This window comes from Ornithorhynchus anatinus, chromosome 1 (genome assembly GCF_004115215.2).
Source record: "Ornithorhynchus anatinus isolate Pmale09 chromosome 1, mOrnAna1.pri.v4, whole genome shotgun sequence".
In the NCBI taxonomy this organism is placed as follows: domain Eukaryota; kingdom Metazoa; phylum Chordata; class Mammalia; order Monotremata; family Ornithorhynchidae; genus Ornithorhynchus; species Ornithorhynchus anatinus.
Window position 1 is genome coordinate 10951306 of NC_041728.1, and position 8123 is coordinate 10959428.

The following is an 8123-nucleotide window of genomic DNA, read 5'->3' on the forward strand; positions in this document are numbered from 1 at the left end:
TCTTAGAGCCAACACTACTCCGATTTTTGGAGGGAGCACCCATGGATCCTGCCTGAATTCTTTCAGGCAGCATATTCATTGTTCCCACACTGCTTTAGTGAAAAGAGTATGGGCCTGGGAGTCAGAGGACCTGGGTTCTAATCCCAGCTCCACCACTTGTCCGCTGCGTGACTTTGGACAGGCACTTCAGTTCTCTGTGCCTCAGTTACCTCATCTGTACAATGGGGATTAAGACTGTGAGCCCCATGGGAGACAGGGATTGTGTCCAATCCGATTACCTTATATCTACCTCAGTGCCTGCTTGCCTGGCACATAGTAAGCGCTTAAGGGATACCTTTAAAAAAATAGTAGTAGGGTATTGTGGCAAGAGGAGCACCTGATAAAGACTTTGAATTTGATGAATTCTTCCTTTTAATAATGGTGGTATTTGTTAAGCGCTTACTATGTGCAAAGCACTGTTCTAAGTGCTGGGGGATACAAGGTGATCAGGTTGTCCCACGTGGGGCTCACAGTTTTAATCCCCATTTTACAGATGAGGTAACTGAGGCACAGAGAAGTGAAGCGACTTGCCCAAAGTCACACAGCTGGCAAGTGGCGGAGCTGGGATTCGAACCTACGACCTCTGAGACTCCCAAGCCCGGGCTCTTTCCACTGAGCCACGCTGCTTCCTTTTGGCCTATGGCAGTTGGTCACCCTTGTGCCTGAATGGGCCCCCCAACTTTACACCAACCACCAGAACAGAAGCCCCAGCTCCTGCAGGAGTGGGGGATGGGCTGCTGCCCCAGAAAACCCGGCGACTCCACGATCAATAAGGTCCCCCTAAGCCTAGACCACTCACGCCGCCTCTACCATGGACGGCCGCTACCACAGACCACCTCTTTTAGAAGCCGCCTCTTTTAGAATGCTGAGTGGCAACGGTGTTTTCCACCAAGTCAGAGTCAGAGGACCTGCGTTCTGATCTGCCACTTGTCTGCTGTGTAACCTTGGGCAAGTCACTTCACTTCTCTGTGCCTCAGTTCCCCCATCTGCAAAATGGGAATTAAATCGGTGATCCCCACATGGGGCATGGACTGTGACCCACCGGATTATCTTGTATCTACTCCACTACTTAGCACAGTGCCTGGCACAAAGGAAACGCTTAATAAATACCATAAAGAAAAGAGAGGAGGAATTGTTGCCTGGACTGGTGAGGAGACCGAGGACTGTTTATTTACTTATTATAAGATTGCAATCTTGATTGCTTAATTGGTAACTTCCTGTTGATCCTGGCTTCACCCTCATTGTTCTTTGTATCTGCCTAACCCCACTTAGACTCTGAGCCCTGTGGGGTAGAGGGGGCTTTTCCCGGTCAAATTATCTCGTATTAACCCTGGGTTAGCACAGTGCTTAACATAAATTCCTTATGGGCAGGGAACGTGTCTACCAACTCTGCTGTATTGTAGCAGCGTGGTCTAGTGGAGAGAGCATGGGCCTGAGAGTCGAAAGGTCATGGGTTCTAATCCTGGCTCCTCCCCTTGTCTGCTGTGTGACCTTGGGCAAGTCACTTCACTTCTCTGTGCCTCAATTACCTTATCCTTAAAAGGGGGATCGAGGCTGTGAGCCCCACGTGGCACAGGGACTGAGTCTTGTATCGTATCTACCCCAGCACGTAGTACAGTGCCTGGCACACAGGAAGCACTTAACAAATAACCATAAATATTATTATCGTTATTACCCTCCCAACTTCCTAGTACTACACTGTTCTGCATCCAATAAGCACTTGATTGATTGATTGATTAATTGATTTTTTATGGCATCTGTTAAGCACTTACTACATGTCAGGCACTGTTCTGAGCACTGGGGTGGATACAAGGTAATCAGGTTGGACACATCCCATGTCCCACATGGAACTCACAGTCTTAATCCCTATTTTACAGATAAGGTAACTGAGGCACAGAGAAGTGAAGTGCCTTGCCCAAGATCACACAGCGAACAAGTGGCAGAGTGGTGCTTATTGAGTGCTTACTGTGAATGGCGTTTAAATATCTGTTCTCCTTCCTTCTTAATCAGTGCTCCCTCTGAGGGACAGGATTGTATCAGATCTGCATATCCTGTATCTAGTACTTTGGTGGCACTTAGTAAGTGCTTATCAAATAGCACAATTATTATTATTAATTATATTATGAGTTTCAATAGTTACTATTAATTATTAGAAGGACTATCTGTTTTTACTTAGGGTAATGTGGTTACAAAGAAGGATGTGACTACACAGTCCATAACATTTTTATTTTCATATAGAGGAATGAGGTATTTTTTCTAAAACTGAAGGTAAGTTTGAACATTAGGTGAAAGAACAAGCAAGCACTTTGCATTTATCAAATATGGTCTTTATAGTTCTAAATGGTACTGGGTGGGAGGGAATTGTTAAAAATCCAGTTACAAAATGAAATATTTTACTTTTCTAAACCACACTAAAGTTTCAGAAGGCTATAAGCGTATCGACCAACTGTGTTCTGTTGTACTCTCCCAAGCATTTAGTACAGTGCTCTGCACACAGTAAGCACTCAGTAAATTCCACTGACAGATTAGTCAGCCCATCCTGTTGAGTTTTAAGACTTCTTTCTGGTCGTCAGCTCATTGTGGGTAGGGAACATGTCTACCAACTTCGTTACAATAACATACTCTCCCAAACGCTTAGTAGAGTGCTCTACACACAGTGAGCACTCAGTAAATGCCACTGATTGATTCAGCCTTCATCACAGCATGTGTTCTCTCATGTGACTTCTCCAAGGCTCTGTGCCTAGCACGTCTGTTTTCTTTGCTTTCCAGATGGCAAAGACTGAGACATCCTGAATGCCTTTCTGTTTATCTCCTTTCCCAGCCTTGGGTGGGCCTAGGACCCTCTCTTGGCACAAGGTCCATATCCAGCAATATCACCCAGATGGAGAAGCCCACTAGAGATGTTTGTTCCCATTAAGGCTAGCTAACTCTAAAGCCAACCAGGGTTAGAACCTGGGAACTTGCCAAACATTTCCCCATGGCAGATCACTGAAATGAATATATCTTTACCTTGGGTGGTGGGTGTTAGTCTCCTATCTTGGAAAAATCTTCTAACATCATTTAAAAAAATTAAATATTCATTTGAAAAACATATGTTTGAGGCATAAATTGTATTTTTAAAATTCTACATAATGCAGTTTTCACCAAAGTGATTCGGCCCATCTGTCACACCTTGGCAGCTTGCTCTCTCAAGACGCTTTAGAGCCCAGGAAATTACTGCCAAGGATTGCCACACACGACAAAACCTTCAGTGGGTTTAAGGGTGGGCTCTTTGATACAAATGTATACCACGTGGTTCGTCATTAGTATTTTGCTCTATGGCTCTTAACCCAGTAGCTGGATCGAGGACACACTAAGAGAGCTGACCAATTTCTCAGGCAGGGCTGAAATACCACTGCCAAAATAATGTGGGAGCAGAAGATTCCAAAGAGAGAAGGAGTGGACCCTAGTGGAAAGAACCCCGGCCCGGGAGTCAGAGCCTGGTTCTAATCCCGGCCCTGCCACTGTCTGCTCTGTGACCATGAGCAAGTCACTTAATTTCTCTGTGCCTTCGTTTCCTCTTCTGTAAAATGGGGATTAAATGGGGCAATTCTCCTTCCGATTTGGGGAAGTCACTTAACTTCTCTGGGCCTCAGTTCCCTCATTGGCAAAATGCCCGTTCTCTCTCCTACTTAGAATGTAAGTTCCACATGGGACTTGATTGTCTTGTATCAGTTGTTGGCACATAATAATTGCTTAACGAATACCAAAGTTATGTTATTATCATTATTATTGTTATGGAGGAGGAAAGAGGAGGGAGGAAAGAGGAGGGAGGAAGGAAGAGGGAGGAGGAGAAAGCAGAGAGGAGAAAGCAGGAAGAAGGAAGGAGGAAGAAGAAGAAGAAATTGGACTGTGAGTCCCTTGTTGGACGAAGACTATGTCTGACCCGATACTATTGTATAGTAATAATAATAATAATGGTATTTGTTAAGCACTTATTATCTGCCAAGCACTGTTCTAAGTGCTGCGGTAGATACAAGGTAATCAGGTTGTCCCACATGGGGCTCACAATCTTAATCCCCATTTTACAGATGAGGTAACTGAGGCACAGAGAAGTTAAGTGGCTTGCTCAAGGTCACACAGCAGACAAGTGGCGGTGTATCTACTTAGTGCACTTAGTACAGTACAGTACAGTGACAGGCATGGAGTAAATGATTAACAAATACCACAGTTATTAAGTGCTTGATTACTTCATCATCTCCAGTCCTGAGTCTGAGATTCCTCTGCCTCAGCCTTAGTGGGCCTGGGCAATTAGTAATCGAACAAACATATTTATTATAGTTCATGGCAATCCTCAAATCAGTATTTTATGGACAACTGATGGGAGATACCGTTCGGGCTGCCCTTTGAAAATGTTTGATTGATCAAGTTGAAAAGCAATCTCTGACGGGAAGCTCGGACAAAGAATGGGTAATGAAGTATCATGTAGTACCATGGTTTAGTGAAAACAACACGGGTCTAGGAGTCAAAGGACCTGGGTTCTAATCCAAGCTCACCACTTGTGACCTCGAGCAAGTCACTGTGACCTTGAAGAAGTCACAACTTTTCTATACCTTAGTTTCTTCATCTGTTAAGTGGGGATTAAGACTCTGAGCCCCATGTAGGGCATGGACCGTATCCAACCCGATTAGCTCGTATCGACCCCAGGGTTTAGGACAGTGCCTAGAACATAGTAGGTGCTTGACAAATGTCAAGCAGCGTGGCTCAGTGGAAAGAGCCTGGGTTTCGAAGTCAGAGGTCATGGGTTCCATCCCCGGCTCTGCCACCTGTCAGCTGTGTGCCTGTGGGCAAGTCACTTAACTTCTCTGTGCCTCAGTTACCTCATCTGTAAAATGGGGATTAATTGTGAGCCTCACGTGGGAGAACCTGATTACCCTGTATCTACCCCAGCGCTTAGAACAGTGCCCTGCACATAGTAAGCACTTAACAAATACCAACATTGTTATTATTATTAAATGTCATTTTTAAAAAAGTTAAGATGGCTGGATTAACACTGGGGAAATGGAACAATAGCTCCAGGCCCAAAATCAATCCTGTTGGTCCAGGTTCTCATGGAAGTTTCTTTCTATCTTATTCACCGGACTACAGGTAATTATCTTCCCTAGCTCTGGGACAAAGCCAAGCCACCCTGATTAGCTTGGGGCTTGAGAAGCAGCGTGGCTTAGTGGATAGAGCCCAGGCTTGGGAGTCAGAAATACCTGGATTCTAATCCTGGCTCTGCCATTGTCAACTATATGTCCTTGGGCAGGTCACTTCACTTCTCTCCACTTCAATTATGTCATCTGTAAAATGGTATTAAAGATTGGGAGCCCCATGTGGGACAGGGACCGTGTCCAACCCAATTTGCATGTGTGCACCCCAGTGCTTAGTACAGCGACTGACACATAGTAAGTGAGAAGCAGCATGGATTGGAGAATAGATCACAGATCTGGGAGTCAGAAGGACATGGGTTCTAATCCTGGCTCAGCCACATGTCTGCCATGTGACATCAGGGAATTCACTTAACTTCTCTGGACCTCAGTTACCTCATCTGTAAAAAGGGGATTATGAGTGTGAGCCCTTGTGGGACAGGGACTGTGTCCAACCTGCTTAACTTGTATCTACCCCAGTGCTCAGAACAGTACTTGGCATGTAGTAAGCGCTTAATGAGTACCATAATTATTACTTTTGTTATTAATAACAAATACCATAATAGTAACAATTATTATTATTAGGTAGGCAAGCAGAGGCTCAGGCAAAGTAAGAGAGACTCTGACCCTCAAACACTCTTGCCCTTCTGCCTTCCACTGCCCTGTCTGGTCCTGAAAGGCTTCCAATCTGGTTCCTTTCCAGGGCCGAGCGGTTTTACTTTGGTTCTGGCTGTAGATTGGTACTGATAAAAACTAAACAGCAATGCAGGAAGGGAAGGATTTTTGAGATTGGCAACTACATGAGCAAAACCTGTGCTCAGTCACGATCTGAACAAATTGGATTTATTGCACATAAATGTCCGATCACGAAGGAATCGCTTTTTTAAAATCCATTTATTAGATGAGAGACTCTAGCATCGCTTCTTCTTATTATACGGTATCCCGCTGGCTCAAACAGTTAATGCCACTTCCACCGGGTGATTGGTTCGATGTTTTCCGGCTAACAGAAAACCAGTCTTTAATGCACCAAATAATCTGTGTAAAATTTACTGGATATTTACTGGATTGCTGGAAACTCTTATTTTGACAATATCTGACAATGCTTTTAAAAACCAAAGGAGAATACCAGATGTCCTGGCCCCACTATTCGAAGTCTGGGCATTTCTCTGTGCCTCAGTTACCTCATCTGTAAACTGGGGATCAAGACTGTGAGCCACATGTGAGACAGGGACTGTGTCCTAACTAATATTCTTGTATCTACCTCAGTGCTTAGTGCCTGGCACATAGTAAATGATTAACAAGTACAATAAAAAAAAATAGAGAACAGCATGGCCTAATGGAAAGAACACAGGTCTGGGAGTCAGAGGACCTGGGGTCTAATCCTGGCTCCACTAGTTGTCTGCTGTGTGACCTTGGGGAAATCATTTAATTTATCTGAGCCTCACTTTCCTCAACTGTTCTCCCACCTACCTGCGGGACAAGGACTTTAGGTGATCAGATCAATTTGTATCTACCCCAGTTTCTAGAACAGTGGGAAGCAGCATGACCTAATGGATAGAGCATGGGTCTCAGAGTTAGAAGGTCCTGGGTTCTAATCCTGACTTCACCACTTGTCTGCTGTGTGATCTCGGGCAAGTCACTTCAGAAGGTCTCGGTCACTTAATCTGTAAAATGGGAATTAAGATTGAGCATCTCCTGCAGGACAGGGACTGTGTCCAACCTGATTAGCTTGTATCTACCCCAGTGCTTAGAACAGTGCCTGGTACATAGTAAACACTTAACAAATATCATTAAAAAACAAAACAGTGCTTGACATTAAGTCCTTAACAAATACCATAAAAAATAGAAAATGTATTGGATTTAGTAAGGATTGCTTGTAATGAAGGATTATTCACATTAACACCTAAATTTAGTAATGACTCAAGATTTATCTCCTAATCTTCCTTTTGAAGTCCACTTCTCATTTTTATTAGAGAAGAAATGTGGTCTAGTAGAGAGATCACGAGTTCTAATCCCGGCTCTGCCGCTTGTCTGCTGTGTGATCTTGGGCAAGTCACTTCACTCCTCTGTGACTCAATTTTCACCCAAAAATGGGGATTAAGACTGTGAGCCCTATGTGGGACAGCGACTGCGTCCAACTCCATTACCTTCTATCTACCTCAGTGCTACCCCAGTGCTTAGTACGGGACCCGGCACATAGTAAACCCTTAACAAATACCATTATTATTACTATTATTATCATTATCCCATTACCGTCTCCTTGTCCCAGAAGTTTTGCTAACTTGGCTATTATCTGCAACTCCTTTTTGTCTTTTAGAGAAGCAGTGTGGCTCAGTGGAAAGAGCCCAGGTTTGGGAGTCAGAGGTCATGGGTTCTAATCCCTGCTCTGCCGCTTGTCAGCTGTGTCACTTCACTTCTCCGCGCCTCCGTTACCTCATCTGGAAAATGGGGATTAAGACTGTGAGCCTGTTGTCCACAAGAACCCAACCTACCGGCAGCCAGGCTTGTGGAGCAGAATTGACAGAACAAGAGTGACTCCATTTTAGTGAGTCCGGGGCCTCCTTCCCTTTGATGATCCCCTCCAGTTTGTGAAATTGTCGACCCTCAGACAAGAAAGATAGCTACAACATTCTTTTGACTCCCAAGTGAAGAATCCGTGATCACTTCAAGTCGTTAACCCCTCACTGCAGCTGCTAATTGTCAACTGCACATCTGTTTATCTCCAGAAAATAGGAACTGAACCCAGGAACTGATGGAGAACTCCCCCATTCCTCCCTTCCTCACTAATTGGCCGTATGCTTCAATAAAGGCAATGCTCTGAGTGAGGCTCGGGGCTACACGCCACTCGCATCCCACTGGGATGAACGGACGTTTAGCCACTTTCCTCCTTTCTGCGCTATGCCACATAGTAAGCGC